We start from the raw sequence: 18,256 nt of genomic DNA on the forward strand, positions 1-18,256 counted from the left end.
CTGTTGTTCAATTTGACCCAGTTCCTAGCTCTTTTGCTGGTATACTTTTCATTCTGTTGATTGAGCACAAGAATCTGCTCATAAAGGGCACAGAATTTGGTAATTAATCCATATTTGTCTTTTTTTTCCTCTGCAAAATACACGGATTTTATGTATAGTACACAGTTAGAGATATTTTTTTTATTAACACACTGGCCAATTCCCACCAAGGCAGGGTGGCCCGAAAAAGAAAAACTTTCACCATCATTCACTCCATCACTGTCTTGCCAGAAGGGTGCTTTACACTACAGTTTTTAAACTGCAACATTATCACCTCTCCTTCAGAGTGCAGGCACTGTACTTCCCATCTCCAGGACTCAAGTCCAGCTTGCCGGTTTCCCTGAATCCCTTCATAAATGTTACTTTGCTCACACTCCAACAGCACGTCAAGTATTTAAAACCATTTGTCTCCATTCACTCCTATCAAACATGCTCACGCATGCCCGCTGGAAGTCCAAGCCCCTCGCACACAAAACCTCCTTTACCCCCTCCCTCCAACCTTTCCTAGGCCGACCCTTACCCCGCCTTCCTTCCACTACAGACTGATACACTCTTGAAGTCATTCTGTTTCGCTCCATTCTCTCTACATGTCTGAACCACCTCAATAACCCTTCCTCAGCCCTCTGGACAACAGTTTTGGCAATTCCGCACCTCCTCCTAACTTCCAAACTACGAATTCTCTGCATTATATTCACACCACACATGGCCCTCAGACATGACATCTCCACTGCCTCCAGCCTTATCCTCACTGCAACATTCATCACCCATGCTCCTCAAAATCATATACTGCATCTACTTTTTTCATTTACAGTGGTACCTTGGTATACGTCCTTAATCTGTTCCAGAACCTTGGACTTATACCAAACAGGACATATACCAAACAAATTTTCCCATAAGAAATATTACAGCTTGTTTGGGCTTTGTTGGGGTGGTACTTCTCTGCAAAGTTTTTGATGTCAATTCATTTGGCAAAGATTTCCTTGATTAATGAAGTAGGAGCTTCCTCTATCTCCTCTTTCAAGCCTGAAGAGAGTGCATCCATCTTAGTCTTGTGCTCCTCCTTCTCAAGCCTGCAGTTCTTAAGTTTTCAGTTCTTCCCTGTTCACTGAATGCTAGCAACGGGCGAACTGACACTAGTGGGCATTCATGGCTTTGTCTCAAGAGAGAGGTAAACAAGGGTAGCACATGGTGTTGTGACTTATTTTGACCCATACAAGCTCTAGCACGCGAGTCATATTCCAAACAAAGGTCTTATACCAAGCAAAAATTTTCACGTCCAAACAGGATGTACAGCAAGTTGGACTTATTCCAAAGCGGATGTATACCGAGGTTCCACTGTATATTTTTTTCATATGACAAGCTAATGCCTAAGAAAGGAGTTGATGTATGTCCTCCTATGAGTAAGTCCCATATGTCTAAAGGAAATATATAATTGTGAACCATTGCTTCAAATAAAAGTGTGGAAATTATGCCAGATAGTTTAGAATTCTGAGTGTAATGATGAATATCTAGTATGCACCTAGATCTGTGCTAGTATGTTGCTTACACACATCAGTAGTATTGTGTTGGTTATATACTTTACATATATTCACACCGAATAACTATTGAATAATTGTTCTCTAAACTAAGGTTCCAAATGACTAATTACTGTGCACTCTTATGAACATTCGTTCTACCTTGTAAATATTTATTACCTCAGAAATGTTTATAAATGGACCCTATGTAAATATAACATGGCCCAAATTCTTTTCAAAGTATTGTAGAGGAAGCTCTTTACTCAGTAATGTCAATTTAAAATATAGGTAGCAAATCTTACTTATTAAAATCCAGTAAAGCACCTTAGCTAGGATTCAAAATATGACTACTCAGCACTAAAATATATCCAACATTTCAAATATACTCAACATAGCATCCTTAACTGATGCAAGTAAAACTAGGCAGTCAGCATAGAATAAAAAATAAATGCCCTTGTACTGCCTATGTGAAAGCCTTTCCTGTTAGATCTAACAATTTTTTCATTTGTTGGAGATAGTAAACAATAAAGAGCTGAAACACTAACTTGTTTAACACATATTCCCAAAGACACACTCAGAGGACACTATTTCATCTGACCGCCAACTCAGGTTTTATAATACATGAGAGAAATAGTGTTGGTCAGACACAAATATGTTTAACTTTAGACAAACTGGATCAGTAAGCAAATACAAAAGTTTGTCAGTGAGAAATCAAAAATGTGCCTGTGATCAAAATCACAAGTGTGTTAGTTATGAAAGTCAAGAGTATGTCAGTTATGAAAGTCAAGAGTACGTCAGTGAACAAAGTCAAAAGTAAAAGTACATCAGTAATCAAAGTTGAGTGTCTGTGATCAAAGTCAAAATGATATCAGTGATCAAACTCAAAAGTAAGTCAATGATATGTCAGTGTAAACTTTCTATGGCTGCATAAGTACTTTTTTCATTAAAATCTACCCTGAAGAAGCAGAAACTCTTAACAGAATGCTTACTGACCTTTGAAGTTTGCAAGGAATCCTTCACATAACTATTCTTGATAAACTGTGTATCATAACCTGGTCTTGGAATAATAAGTGTCAGTTATTTATGCACACTGTTTAAATATGGTCAAAAGCAACATCTCTTCTAGGGGGTGTGCCAGAGTATCAGCATCGGTAAATATTGGCTAATTTTGATGGTATCGGTAATGGCCTAAACCGAAGTGCCATGGCAGTTTCTGTATCAGTGGGTATTGACCATTTTTTATCAGAATTGACTTTAACTGGAGTATCAGTAATGTTAAAAGTGCATGTTTTAGTGAGTGTTGGCTGATTTTGATGATATTAGTATTAGAATTGGCATAAAACTGAATATCAGTATCTACAAAATACGTATTTGGTTTTGTCTCATTCTCAATGTTTTCAGTGCTGCTTAACATTTTGTCTCAATATTATCTTTTACCATTTTTGGCCGTGTTAAAAATACAAACAGTTAAAACAGTTCTTTAACCCTTTCAGGGTCCAAGGCCAAAATCTGAAGGGGTGCCCCAATGTCCAAGAAATTTTGGAAAAAAAAATTATTTTTTCTTACAGAATTAAAGATAATATTTTTGTGAAGGTAATAAAACAAAAACAAAAATTTATAATCAGTACTTACCGAGATACAGTGGCAGGAAGTTGACCCAAAATGACAGGGTGGCGGCAACATCAGTGACTTCCACAAAATCACATTTTTTTTTATTTTATGTTTTTTATACTTTTTTCTTTTTTTTCTAATTTTTTTCTTTTTTTTTCTAGTAACATTTGTGGCCTGTGAGCCCAATATAATGTATATTGTATAAGTGTACACTCATTGTATTTAACACAATAACTGCACTAATTTATCATTATATTGCTTACAAAACTTGTTTATAAGTTTAGTGAAAACAAAATGAGGAAAATATTAGTGTAGTTATTGTGTTGAATACAACGGTACCATATAGTACCATATGGTACAATGGTGCCATAGAGTGCAATGGTACCATATGGTACAATGACACATAATACAATAATACAATGGTACCATATGGTAGAATATGGTGCAATGGCACCATTTATTACAATGGTACCATATGATGCAGTGGTACCATATGGTGCAATGGTACCTTATGGTACCATATGGTGCAATGGTACCATATGGTACATTGTACCATACAGTACAATGATACCATATGGTCCATTGTACCATATGGTACTATATGGTACTGTTGTATTCAACACAATAAACACACTTATATTTTCATCATTATTTTGTTTACAAAAGTTGTTTACAACAAAAATATGCAAAAATGTTGTATATTAGTAACGTTCTATTATATGTTTACGAATGTACAGGAACTCGAGATGTTCCTTGAGGTGGATGACAACGCGCTTTGTCTTGGAAACTGCTGAGTCAGTAGGTAGCTTGCGTCGCCACTCACTCAGTCTTGGCTGGTGTCTCATGCCACCAACACCTATTGACCATATGGTACATGGTATCATATGTTACAGGGTACCATATGGTACATTGTACTATATGGTATAGGGTACCATGCAGTACAGGAAAACATATGGTGCAGGGTACCATATTGTGCAGGGTACCATATGGTACAGGGTACCATATGGTACAGGGTATCATATGGTACAGGGTTACCATACAGTACAGGACACCATATGGTACAGATACAAGGATCCCTATGGAAATAAGTCACCCTGACTTTTTTGGGTTATCCTAGAATTTTATACATTTGCTGCTATGTATAATAATCCATGTAATTGTATTTCTGTACACCTGAATAAACTTACTCAAGCGCATGTGGCATCGTAAGTAAGTTTATTTAGGTATACACAAATAAAGCTACATAGAATATCATACTTAGCAGCATATGTTCAGAGGACCTAGGATAACCCAAAAAAGTCAGACTTATTTGCATTAGGGTCCCTGTACCCTGTACTATATGGTACAATGTACCATATGGTATAATGTACCATATGGTACAATGTACCATATGGTACAATGTACAATATGGCACATTGTACCATATGATACTATTGTATGACATGGCACCAATGTACCATATGGCACAATGGTACCATATGGTTCAAAACCATAGAATTCCTCTTCAGCTCCACTTCCGTCAGTCTTAGAACTATAAGTTGTGAAGAGGAGAGTCAGAATTCACCCGGAGAGTGAGTGGGCAGTGAGAGCTTCCTTACCGCCAGGCACGATGAACAAAGCTACTTTGGCGGCATTCCCACAATGCCCTGCGGGCGTCCAGATTTTTTCTTTGGTGTGCACACTGACCACCCAGACCCATTCTTTCAGATGTAGGCCTACCAGCCTTCTCGTGCTAAATTTGATGCCGCTAGAATTTTGGTGTAGATCTACGGTTTGGACCCTCAACGTAAAGCCATAGATCTATGGCACGGACCCTGAAAGAGTTAATCTCTATCATAAAAATATATAAATACAGTTACTTTAACTAAACATCAATATAAAATGAGGTGGAAAAATGAAAAAATAAAAATACAGTGGAACCTCTAACTTAGAATATAAATGCACTACAAAAATTTTTCAAAAGTTAAATGTTCGGAACTCAAGAGCCAATTTCTCCCATAAATATCCATAGAAATGCGTGTTGGAACCATAATATTCCACATGTAGTTTCAGTGGTTAATGTATACATGTTAATTAACCCATAAACGGTCCAAAAGTATATACACGTTCTTACCCCTAGCGCCCCAAACGTATATAAATGTTTTATTTTTCATGCTTTCAAATTTGGCATGATTGGCCTGAGATGCCTTGTCAGCATAGAATGGGTCTTAACACTCAGTGTGCAGTGTATTAAAAAAATCTGGAACCACTTAGTACTTTGTGGGAGCACCAGTTCAAATGAGCACCAGCTAGAGCAAACAGTGTGGCAAACATTTGGGATTTACTGATTTCATGTAGTATTAACTCTTCCATTTTAAGAGGAAAGTGATGTTGACCCCAAGTTTAGTGGCTCTGAGGTGGATGTGGCCATAAGTGGTCGAGGAAATATCCAAAAACCTCGATAATATCCCATGTGCAATATTTGTGCAACACCCTTTCAGACTGTCTTATAACCTATGCCCTAAGTAAAGAGAAACAATTCTGGAATGTAATACTTGTTCAGCAGGCTGGCGGGCTGGCCAGCTGCTGGCGGCCTGGCTCTATCTCTGTTTGTCTGTCTGTATCTATGTCTATCTCTGTCTGTCTCTCTGTTTCTATCTCTGTCTATCTCTATCTTTGTCTGTCTCTGTCTATCTGTCTCTGCCTCTTTCTATCTGTCTCTGTCTCACAAGTACACATGAATACAAGTATACATAGTGTAAATTGCCTAGGATAACCCAAAAAATCCAGACAAAGTGCTATTCTCTGCTTGAAGATATGGGTAAACGTGTTGATGCAGTCTTGTGGCTCTCTCTGAGACAAAGAACTAGATGGATAGACAGATAGACAGGGAGCTTGACAGACAGACAAATAGACAGACAGTCATGTTTTTGTACCTGTGAAAACAAAGCGAGGACCGACGCTCATCAAATGTCACCTCTAATCTTATTTTATCAAGTCTTATCACCACACCCTCACGCATGCTCATCAAATGCCAGCTCTTATCTAATGTTATCTCATCTTATCACTTCACTGTCAGGGGTGGACTGAGGCTTGTTTTACATGCTTCAAGGTAAAAACAACAACAACAACTACAACTACAACTACAACTACTACTACTACTACTACTACTACTACTACTACTACTACTACTACTACTACTACTACTTCTACTTCTACTACTACTACTACCACTACTACTACTACCACTATTACTACTACCACTATTACTACTACCACTACTGTTACTACCACTACTACTACTACCACTATTACTACTACCACCACCACTACTACCACTACTACCACTACAACCACTACAACCACTACCACCACTACTACTACTACTATGACTACTACTACTACTACTACTACTATGACTACTACTACTACTACTACCACTACTACTACTACCACTACTACTACTACCACTATTACTACTACCACCACCACTACTACCACTACTACTACCACTACAACCACTACCACTACTACTACTACTATGACCTACTACTACTACTACTACTACTATGACTACTACTACCACTACTATTACTACCACTATTACTACTACCACCACTACTACTACTACTACTACCACTGCTACTACTGCTACCACCACTACTACTACTACTGCTACTACTATTACTACTACTACTACCACTATTACTACCATACTACTACTACTACCACTACTGCCACCATTACTACTACTACTACAGTACTTCTTCTTCTTCTTATATACTCCCACGTGTCCAAAACATTGCTGGGACATATAAATACTTTGTGTAGTATATATGTATATATACTTTGTGTAGTATATATGTACTGCAAGGCAATTAGTGCAATTAATTGCTCAACTTATTATACATTACAAATCAGATCTTACTCCCAAATCAATATTATATCATAGTGACTATCTGTCTATTTAACTTTGTTTACCATTACTTAATTTAGTCCCATATATATTTTCTACTTTATTTTAGCTTTATGTAACTACCTTAGTTCATATATTCACAATTGTTAAAATAATCAAGGTGCTATTCTCAGGTGCTAAAGTGTAATAAGTTCACTATTTTGCCATTATATTCCCTAGCTCATTTATTTGATTACCACTTTATTTGTTCACCACAAATTATTTTAGTCCCTTTTATATCGTCTCCTTTATTTTAGCTTTAAAGAACTACCTTAGCTCATATTTTTACATTTGTTAAAATAATTCAGGTGCTATTTTTTTAGCTTTAGAATATTTACTTTGTCTTATACTTAATTCTAACTATAGATTCACTATAAATCTTATGATAACAAGCATTGTTCCTTATGCCAACCTCTTATTGAATGACTTAAATGAATCAAATAGTTACTGTAATTACTACACAGCAGAACAATCAAAGGCACTTTTCAGAGCCAACAACAACATAACTCTCTTTAACTACAATATTAGATCTTTAAGCAAACATTATGATGACCTCATAGCATTACTAAATTCCCTGCATGCCAGTATGTCCATCATTACTCTCACCAAAACCTGGCTAAAGCCTGATACTACAGATGTCTATGCCATTCCTGGTTAGACAGCCATACACAATTGTAGGCCAGATCAACAAGGGGGTGGCACAGCTGTATACTACTCAGACCAACTAGAATGTATCACTAATACTTGCACAAGGGATGAACATAGGTAATATATAATAGCTAAATTCAAATCCAAATACCTGTGATAATACCTGTGATAAACATCTACAGAGTACCACAGTCAAACATTAGCCGTTTTAGTGAAAACCTAGGAAGTATGATAACTGATGCACGCGTGAATAAAGATCACTTACTACTCTCAGGTGACTTCATTATAAATCTCCTGCAAGATCAGGACCCATACGTTACTGAATTCACAAACACTGTGAGTAACTGCTTGTTGCTACCAACCGTAACAAAACCTACAAGAATTACAGAGACTAGTGTTTCCCTACTAGACCACATCTGGACCAACACCATATCCCCTTTAAAATCAGGCATAATCACAGATAATACCACAGACCACTACCCTACCTTCCTCATAACTAATCTAGGCAAATTACCCCAAGACACTACTAAAGTCACTTTCAGACTTCACAATGAGGCAGCCATTAATAACTTCACAACAGCAGTGACAAACATTGACCGGCACACTGAGCTAGAAATCTATGCAGATATGGACAAAAGTATTAATAATTGTCTAAAAAAGACCCAATACCTCTATAAGAAGCACTGCCCTAAAAAAACGAAATAGATGACAGCTAAGAGACTGAACAGTCCCTGGCTAACACCCAGCATCCTTAAATCCATAAATACAAAGCACCTATACGAAAAACAGTACAGAATGGGTCACATAACCAGAGACCAAACAAAACGTTACTCATCAATCCTAACCAGCCTGATAAGAGAGAGAGGGTGTGGTAGGTAAGTTTGGGGTGCCAGGTGTAAATGATAATGGGAGCCCTTTGATTGAACTTTGTATAGAAAGGGGTTTAGTTATAGGTAATACATATTTTAAGAAAAAGAGGATAAATAAGTATACACGATATGATGTAGGGCGAAAGAACAGTAGTTTGTTGGATTATGTATTGGTAGATAAAAGACTGTTGAGTAGACTTCAGGATGTACATGTTTATAGAGGGGCCACAGATATATCAGATCACTTTCTAGTTGTAGCTACACTGAGAGTAAAAGGTAGATGGGATACAAGGAGAATAGAAGCATCAGGGAAGAGAGAGGTGAAGGTTTATAAACTAAAAGAGGAGGCAGTTAGGGTAAGATATAAACAGCTATTGGAGGATAGATGGGCTAATGAGAGCATAGGCAATGGGGTCGAAGAGGTATGGGGTAGGTTTAAAAATGTAGTGTTAGAGTGTTCAGCAGAAGTTTGTGGTTACAGGAAAGTGGGTGCAGGAGGGAAGAGGAGCGATTGGTGGAATGATGATGTAAAGAGAGTAGTAAGGGAGAAAAAGTTAGCATATGAGAAGTTTTTACAAAGTAGAAGTGATGCAAGGAGGGAAGAGTATATGGAGAAAAAGAGAGAGGTTAAGAGAGTGGTGAAGCAATGTAAAAAGAGAGCAAATGAGAGAGTGGGTGAGATGTTATCAACAAATTTTGTTGAAAATAAGAAAAAGTTTTGGAGTGAGATTAACAAGTTAAGAAAGCCTAGAGAACAAATGGATTTGTCAGTTAAAAATAGGAGAGGAGAGTTATTAAATGGAGAGTTAGAGGTATTGGGAAGATGGAGGGAATATTTTGAGGAATTGTTAAATGTTGATGAAGATAGGGAAGCTGTGATTTCGTGTATAGGGCAAGGAGGAATAACATCTTGTAGGAGTGAGGAAGAGCCAGTTGTGAGTGTGGGGGAAGTTCGTGAGGCAGTAGGTAAAATGAAAGGGGGTAAGGCAGCTGGGATTGATGGGATAAAGATAGAAATGTTAAAAGCAGGTGGGGATATAGTTTTGGAGTGGTTGGTGCAATTATATAATAAATGTATGGAAGAGGGTAAGGTACCTAGGGATTGGCAGAGAGCATGCATAGTTCCTTTGTATAAAGGCAAAGGGGATAAAAGAGAGTGCAAAAATTATAGGGGGATAAGTCTGTTGAGTGTACCTGGTAAAGTGTATGGTAGAGTTATAATTGAAAGAATTAAGAGTAAGACGGAGAATAGGATAGCAGATGAACAAGGAGGCTTTAGGAAAGGTAGGGGGTGTGTGGACCAGGTGTTTACAGTGAAACATATAAGTGAACAGTATTTAGATAAGGCTAAAGAGGTCTTTGTGGCATTTATGGATTTGGAAAAGGCGTATGACAGTGTGGATAGGGGGGCAATGTGGCAGATGTTGCAAGTGTATGGTGTAGGAGGTAGGTTACTGAAAGCAGTGAAGAGTTTTTACGAGGATAGTGAGGCTCAAGTTAGAGTATGTAGGAAAGAGGGAAATTTTTTCCCAGTAAAAGTAGGCCTTAGACAAGGATGTGTGATGTCACCGTGGTTGTTTAATATATTTATAGATGGGGTTGTAAGAGAAGTAAATGCGAGGGTCTTGGCAAGAGGCGTGGAGTTAAAAGATAAAGAATCACACACAAAGTGGGAGTTGTCACAGCTGCTCTTTGCTGATGACACTGTGCTCTTGGGAGATTCTGAAGAGAAGCTGCAGAGATTGGTGGATGAATTTGGTAGGGTGTGCAAAAGAAGAAAATTAAAGGTGAATACAGGAAAGAGTAAGGTTATGAGGATAACAAAAAGATTAGATGATGAAAGATTGAATATCAGATTGGAGGGAGAGAGTATGGAGGAGGTGAACGTATTCAGATATTTGGGAGTGGACGTGTCAGCGGATGGGTCTATGAAAGATGAGGTGAATCATAGAATTGATGAGGGAAAAAGAATGAGTGGTGCACTTAGGAGTCTGTGGAGACAAAGAACTTTGTCCTTGGAGGCAAAGAGGGGAATGTATGAGAGTATAGTTTTACCAACGCTCTTATATGGGTGTGAAGAGTGGGTGATGAATGTTGCAGCGAGGAGAAGGCTGGAGGCAGTGGAGATGTCATGTCTGAGGGCAATGTGTGGTGTGAATATAATGCAGAGAATTCGTAGTTTGGAAGTTAGGAGGAGGTGCGGGATTACCAAAACTGTTGTCCAGAGGGCTGAGGAAGGGTTGTTGAGGTGGTTCGGACATGTAGAGAGAATGGAGCGAAACAGAATGACTTCAAGAGTGTATCAGTCTGTAGTGGAAGGAAGGCGGGGTAGGGGTCGGCCTAGGAAGGGTTGGAGGGAGGGGGTAAAGGAGGTTTTGTGTGCGAGGGGCTTGGACTTCCAGCAGGCATGCATGAGCGTGTTTGATAGGAGTGAATGGAGACAAATGGTTTTTAATACTTGACGTGCTGTTGGAGTGTGAGCAAAGTAACATTTATGAAGGGATTCAGGGAAACCGGCAGGCCGGACTTGAGTCCTGGAGATGGGAAGTACAGTGCCTGCACTCTGAAGGAGGGGTGTTAATGTTGCAGTTTAAAAACTGTAGTGTAAAGCACCCTTCTGGCAAGACAGTGATGGAGTGAATGATGGTGAAAGTGTTTCTTTTTCGGGCCACCCTGCCTTGGTGGGAATCGGCCAGTGTGATAATGTGATAATATTATCCAATTTAAAAGGTGATATAAAAAACACCTGGAAAACCCTATCAGAAATTCTAGGAACAAAAAAGATATCACGAAACAGCGCAATTGAACTAACAAAGCCAGATGAACCCCAACTCCCACCAACTGAAACAGCAAACAGACTCAATGATTTCTTCACCATAGGAAAAAACCTTGCCAATAAAATCCCAAGCTCAAATACACCACCCAATGACTACCTCACTGGCAACTACCCGAACACACTGTTCCTAGCTCTGACTAACCCAATAGAAGTCTCCCTTATTATCAACACACTAAAAAACAAGACAGGAGATTTAAATACCTTACCACCCTTTATATACAAAAAAGTGTCGCAAGTGCTGTCACCAATCATTGCAACACTTTTTAACAAATCCATCGAATTCTCTACCTTCCCTACAGTTCTCAAAATAGCAAGGGTCACCCCGATCCATATAGGAGGAGACCAGACTTGAATAACTATAGGCCAATATCCAACTTACACCCTCTCTCTAAAATCTTCGAAAAATTAATTCATAAGTGAATGTATTCCTATCTCATCTCTCACAACATACTCAACACCTGTCAGTTTGTGTTCAGGCCTAATAAAAATATGAATGATGCTATTATACACATGCTAGAACAAATATACACTGCACTAGAAAAAAAAGAAGTCCCACTGGGAATCTTCATTGATTTACATAAAGCTTTTGATACAGTTGACCACGACTTGCTCCACATAAAATTGTCGCACTATGGTATAAGAGGGCACTCCCTCAACTACCTAAAGTCATACCTCAGCAACAGAAGCCAATATGTGTACACAAATGGAGCAAACTCTTCCGCACAGCCAATTACAGTTGGTGTCCCACAGGGAAGTGTCCTTAGCCCTCTTCTCTTTCTCGTTTACATAAATGACCTACCAAATGCATCACAACTACTCAAACCCACACTATTTGCAGATGACACTACATGCGTCTTCTCTCACCCGAGCCCAGTCATGCTAGCCAATACTGTAAATACCGAATTACAGAAAATATCTACCTGGATGAGGACTAACAAACTTACACTAAACATTGACAAAACCTACTTCATTCAGTTTGGTAACAGAGCTACAGATGTCCCTCTTAACAAAATGATAAACAGATCACCTATCACAAAGCTCACAGAGGGAAAATTCTTAGGAATCCACCTTGATAATAGACTCAAATTTCAAACACATATACAACAAATTTCCAAGAAAATTTCCAAGACCATAGGCATACTATTGAAGATACGGTACTATGTTCCACAGTCAGCCCTCCTGGCCCTATATCACTCACTTATTTACCCCTATCTCACCTATGGAATTTGTGTATGGGGCTCAACAACAATAAACCATCTCAGACCATTAATTACCCAACAAAAGGCTGCAGTCAGAATGATAACAAATTCCCACTACATGCAGCACATTCGACCAATATCCAAAACTCCAAACCTACTCACCATACAAGACATCCATACTTATTATTGCACCTACTACATACATAGAACACTTAACTCTGACATAAACCCTCCCCTCAAACATCTCCTTACCAACCTCAACAGAACACATGACCATAACACAAGGCACTGATCACCCTTTGATATTCCTGGTGTCCATCTCACACTTTGCAAAAACTCAATGCACATAAAAGTCCCAAAAATCTGGAATTCACTACCTGTGAATATAAAAGAAACACTGTCTGTTTATAAGTTCAAGTCTCTTCTTAAAAATCACTTACTCACCCACAACCAAATAAATGCTGAATAATTGTATCTCATAAATGTTTAACCTGTGACCCAGTCAAACTTTGTTATTTTTAATTACATTACCTAACAGAATACTCCATTCTACTGAATGCACAGCAACACAGTAAATGACCATATGACCTGTCTTTAAAATACTCATTTGTGCTTAATTGTTAACTGTTTACAACAATGTTTTCCACTGAATATATCATTGCTTAGTTAATCTTAAGTTAATTTTAAGCCTGCCCATAATGCTCTGCAGACAAGGGGCTTTGGCATGTTATACTTAAGCACTGTATTTCCGTGTACTTCTATGTATCATGTTCAAATAAATAAATAAATAAATAAATAAATGGCCAAGGCAGGTGTAAATGTCCATCTGTCAGTGTGTTTGTGACAGTTTGAGTACAATTTCAGTACCTAACACAAGTGTCAGAACAAAGATTGGTTATGAAATGACAAGAAGTACTATAAAATGTAATTATTAGAACATAAAAATTATATAAAATAATATGAAAAAGAGAAAAAAAGGTGCATCGGCAACACTTCTGCAAGTGACAGGACTGGAGGTTGCCGTCAGGTGAGCATCCAGTGCCGACTTCTTGGCCTCATATCTCTGTAAGTACTGACCCTAATTTTTTTTTATCCTATAACACTCAGAAAAATGTGCTCTTTATTTCCATAAAAAAAAAGATTTGTTTATTTTTCAAAATATTCGGGGCACTGGGGTAGTGAACGTATATACATATATGTTTGGACCATTTATGGGTTAAACAACAGAGCTACAATGAAGTATACATTACAGCTGTGTAGGGGCAGACAACAGCTGGACTGTCTCAGAGAAAGAGAAAGGAGGGGATTTTCTGTCATACAGCACTAATATATTTTTTTCTATTTTAAGTTTTAAATTGATATCACCATGTTACCGGATGTCTGGGGCCACTTTGAAGAATTTTCTAGACAGTTTTCGATTTTCAGTAGCTAGTATTTGAACTGCTGGGCAGTTGTATCTGTTAGTTTATATACAAATACAGTAGGGACCCGCTTTATGGCATTTTGCTAATACAGTGGAACCTCAAATTTCGAACGTATCGCTTATCGAGCTCTTCGAAAATCGACCGCTTTTTTTGAAAAAACTTTGTCCCTATTATCAAACTTGCCCCTTCTTTCGAACTGCCGGGTACCAGACCTGTCTGCCAGCCCGTTCTGTCTGCATCCCCGCGCAGGCATCGTGAGCCAGTCTGGTTTTGTTGATACTTGAGTGAACACTAACCTGCAGTCTCATTAAAAAATTTTACGATTAATTCATTGTGTTTAGTGCTTGCGGGACTGTGAAATAAGCTGCCATGGGCCCAAAGAAACTTGCTAGTGCTGCACATGTTGTAAAGAAAGTGAGAAACACCATAGATGTGAAGAAGGAAATAATACAGAAGTATGAGAGTGGTGTGAAATTTGTTGAGCTTGCCAGGATGTATGGGAAAAACAAGTCAACCATCACTTCTATCCTGACAAAGAAAGAACAAATCAAGGAAGCTGATGTTGCAAAAGGTGTTGATATGCTAACCAAAAAAAGACCACAGATAATCGATCAGGTTGAGAAGTTGTTGCTGGTGTGGACCAAGGATAAAGAGATGGCAAGGGATAGTGTTTCAGCGATGATTATTTGTGAAAAGGCAAGGAAGTTGCATGCCAATTCAAAGATTAAGGAGATTTGCACCAATTGAAACAAGCCATCTCTTTACAAGAAGTTCAGTGACAGAACCATGTCCCATTTTAGGGAAATCTTAAAGAGGCGCCAGAAACAGAGGACTGTGGACAGTTATTCTGTGAGACAGGGGTCCAGTGACTCTCAAGCTGGTCCTAGTGGCATTAAAAGACAGAGAAGGGAAATAACCCCAGAGAGGGCTTTGATACCTAAAGTCCTTATGGAGGGGGATTCCCCTTCCAAACACTAACTCCAACTCCCTCTCTCCTCCTCCCTATCTTCCAGATGCCATTACCAATCTTCAATAAAGGTAAGTAAAAATGTTATTTTATATATTTATTTAAGTTTATTAATAATTGTACACTATATTTGTTGGGTGTATGTAAAACTATCATGTAATACAATGAACCCTCAACCAATGGCTTTAATCTGTTCCAGAGAGCTAGCCTTTAGTCGAATTAGCCGTTAGTCGAATTAATTTTCCCGATAAGAAATAATGGAAATCCAATTAATCCATTTCAGACAGCCAAAAGTATTAACAAAAAATATTTTTTTTAAAGATAAAATATAACTACAGTGGACACCCGCCTTATGAACGCATCGCGTTACATTAAATCCGCCATACGAAGCATTTGAATGCAAAAATTTTGCCTCGCTGTTATGGGGCTATAGGACCCAACATGTATTTATAAGTAACAGTTACTCTGGAATACCTAATTATATTGAATTGATGGGGACTTTGCTCTAAATGTCAGAAGGACTGATCAACCTTATGACTGAGGCAGCTGGGTCAAGCCTATTTTTCTCAATATAATAGGTTATACTATAGACACATAAACACACAATGCAAATAAGTAGTTTATAAAGTTGTATTTCCTTTTGTAAAAGTAAAATTAAGGTGTGGTAGAATTGTGGTAACTGGAGAATTGTGCTTGGCAACAGTCTTTTGTTTTGGTGGGAGGAGCTTAGCCTCTTTCTCTCTCTCCCTCGCACTGACTCGCTCTCTCGGTGGCTGGCCTTCAACCTGGCAGGATCTCTGGGTCCTTCTTCTATCTTTTGGGGCATTATGTGTGCTCCAGGGGTGAGTTTTTTATAATTTAAGTTGTGACCACCATACCCAGGGTGACTAAAGTGTGTCAAAACACTGGTTAGCCCAGAGTTATGTCAAGGAGAGAGAGGACTAAAGTTGTTGAGATATACCATGTGGGAGAACAGCTATGCAGTGTGTAGATCGTTGTTTTGAAAATGTGAGGCTGTAATTGTATATTCTGTACATATCTATTGAGAATACAGTTATATTTTTATAGTAGTAGTTTACATAACCTGTGAAGAGGGCTGGTGAAAGGGTATCAGAGACACTCAGGATGATCAGCCATGATGTAAGTATTACCCCTAGACAAATAAGACCATTAAGTAAAAGCTACCCCACACTAGAACATGTAGTGAGAACCTTAATATCAAAGTAATAAGGGACAAACCAACGTAACATGGGAGCTTGACCGGGAGAGTTATTTGACTGCTAAAATAACTCAAAACATTCCTTGAACTATATGTGCTGGTATGGGGTAATAACAGTTGCATGTTTCTGGTAGAAGATTTACCAAGGTGGTGTCAGTGGAAGTGTTGTTTTCATATATTAGTTTACAGGTTGTTTTTCTCCTAAGGTGGGGGGAAAGGGAGTAACACATTTTTGTTGTGGTTATGGTAAGTGCTATGTGCATAGTTTACATTCAATTTGTGTTATTTTATGTGCCTGTGGGAAAACTTTGTCCACTGATACTGTAAGAGGGAAGCAAGTGTTTAAAGATAAAACTATGTCAGAAGATGAGTCTTCAGATTTTTTAGGCTTCAGGGAAGAAGGTAATAATTCATCAGTAAACATGCCTGTTAATAGTGAAGATGAGGAATCACCTACTCCAGGTGATATGGAAATGGAGAGAATGAGACTGAAATTAGCTGTACTAGAGGCTGAAATGAAATTAATGAAAGCTAAGGAGAAAGAACGTCAAAGGTTAGGAGGTTCAGAACAAGAGCCTGAGCAGTACTTTAACATAACTAAAGCTGCAAATTTTGTCCCTAAGTTTACAGAGAGTGACCCAGATAGGTATTTTTCTTTTTTTGAGAAGACTGCTTTGGAGCAAGGATGGCCCAAACAGAAGTGGGCTACCCTAGTTCGCACACAACTTGTAGGTAAAGGATTCCAGAGAGTAGAGACTCTGGAGGGGCAAGATTTTTCTGATTATGATAAGATTAAAGAGGAAGTATTGCTTGCATACCAAATGATACCTGAGAAATATAGGCAAAAGTTCAGGAATCAAAAATTTCAGGATGGGCAGACCTTAACTGAGTTTGGGAATGAGAAACTGTTCCTTTTTAAGAAATGGGTTTGTTCTAAAGGAGTTAATAAAGACTATAACAAATTAGTAGATCTGATGGTTCATGAGGAATTGTACAATACAATCCCTGTTGACCTCAGAGAATATTTAGAGGACAAAAACCCAGATAATCTTTCTGAAGCACTGGATCTAGGTGACCGATTTTTGGCTCGCAGGGAATTGGTAAGTAAAAACAGTCATGCTGCTTCTGAAAATTTCCCCACTCATTCTAAACCTTATTCCAAGTCTTATGGTCATAAAGGTAAGTGGGACAAGAATTTTCAGGAACAAATGAAGGCTGAGGTGCCCTATAAAATAGAAGGAAAAGGTAAGTCAGCTGGAGTTCAAAGTTTACCTAGACAATCAGATAATGTTTCAGGTCCTCGAGTAAACAGTACCAGTCCTACACCAAATGGTAAAAATACCTTTAAGAGTTATGCCTGTTACTACTGTAACAAAACTGGACACACTCAAAAGTTTTGCTGGTCAAGGCGGAGAGATCAGGAAAGGGAGGAACCACCCCAGAGGACTCTAACTGCAGAGATACATCCAGTTGCCTGCATTAGGTCTTCAAGGCAAGGTGAGGAGGAACCTTTGGATCTAGACCCCAGGATGTGTATATTTTCTAGTAGGTCCACAGTTGGTTTGCAAAAGGATGTAGGCAGAGTTGAGAACATATTGTCCTTGAGAGATGGATGTAGCACCTACTCTTTGCTACGTGCTGGAGTGCTACCAGTGTCTAAGGATACCTATACTGGGGTAGATATATTGTTGAAGGGTATTACGGGTTCAACCATAAGGACACCTGTACACAAATTATGGGTAGAATCTGCATACCAAGTTGGCTATCTCCCTGTAGGTATCTCAGATGAAATTCCCTTCAAAGGGGTCGACCTCTTATTAGGGAATAATGTTATGGGTCTGTTAGACAGTGAGGAACAACTAGTTTGGGGGAAACCAAATCCCAAATGTTGGGAGGAAATGGCTAGGAAAACCCTGCCAGACCTTCTCCCTGATGGTTCCACCATGAGAAGTATGGCTCATGATCATGCTACCAACAGTCTTCATATTTCTCATGA

The 18,256-nt window shown here is 38.6% G+C and overlaps 1 long non-coding RNA gene across 1 annotated transcript in view; it reads left to right on the forward strand.

The window, feature by feature from the left end:
* Positions 1-6,205: 6,205 nt before the first annotated feature.
* The window catches only part of LOC138853143 (uncharacterized), a 135,862-nt gene continuing 123,811 nt past the window's right edge, over positions 6,206-18,256 (forward strand). Inside the window, exon 1 of the long non-coding RNA XR_011392366.1 lies at positions 6,206-6,255. This is a non-coding gene — a long non-coding RNA (uncharacterized lncRNA). The remainder of the gene's footprint in view (positions 6,256-18,256) is intronic.

The sequence above is a fragment of the Cherax quadricarinatus genome, chromosome 23, assembly GCF_038502225.1.
Source record: "Cherax quadricarinatus isolate ZL_2023a chromosome 23, ASM3850222v1, whole genome shotgun sequence".
Classification (NCBI taxonomy): Eukaryota; Metazoa; Arthropoda; class Malacostraca; order Decapoda; family Parastacidae; genus Cherax; species Cherax quadricarinatus.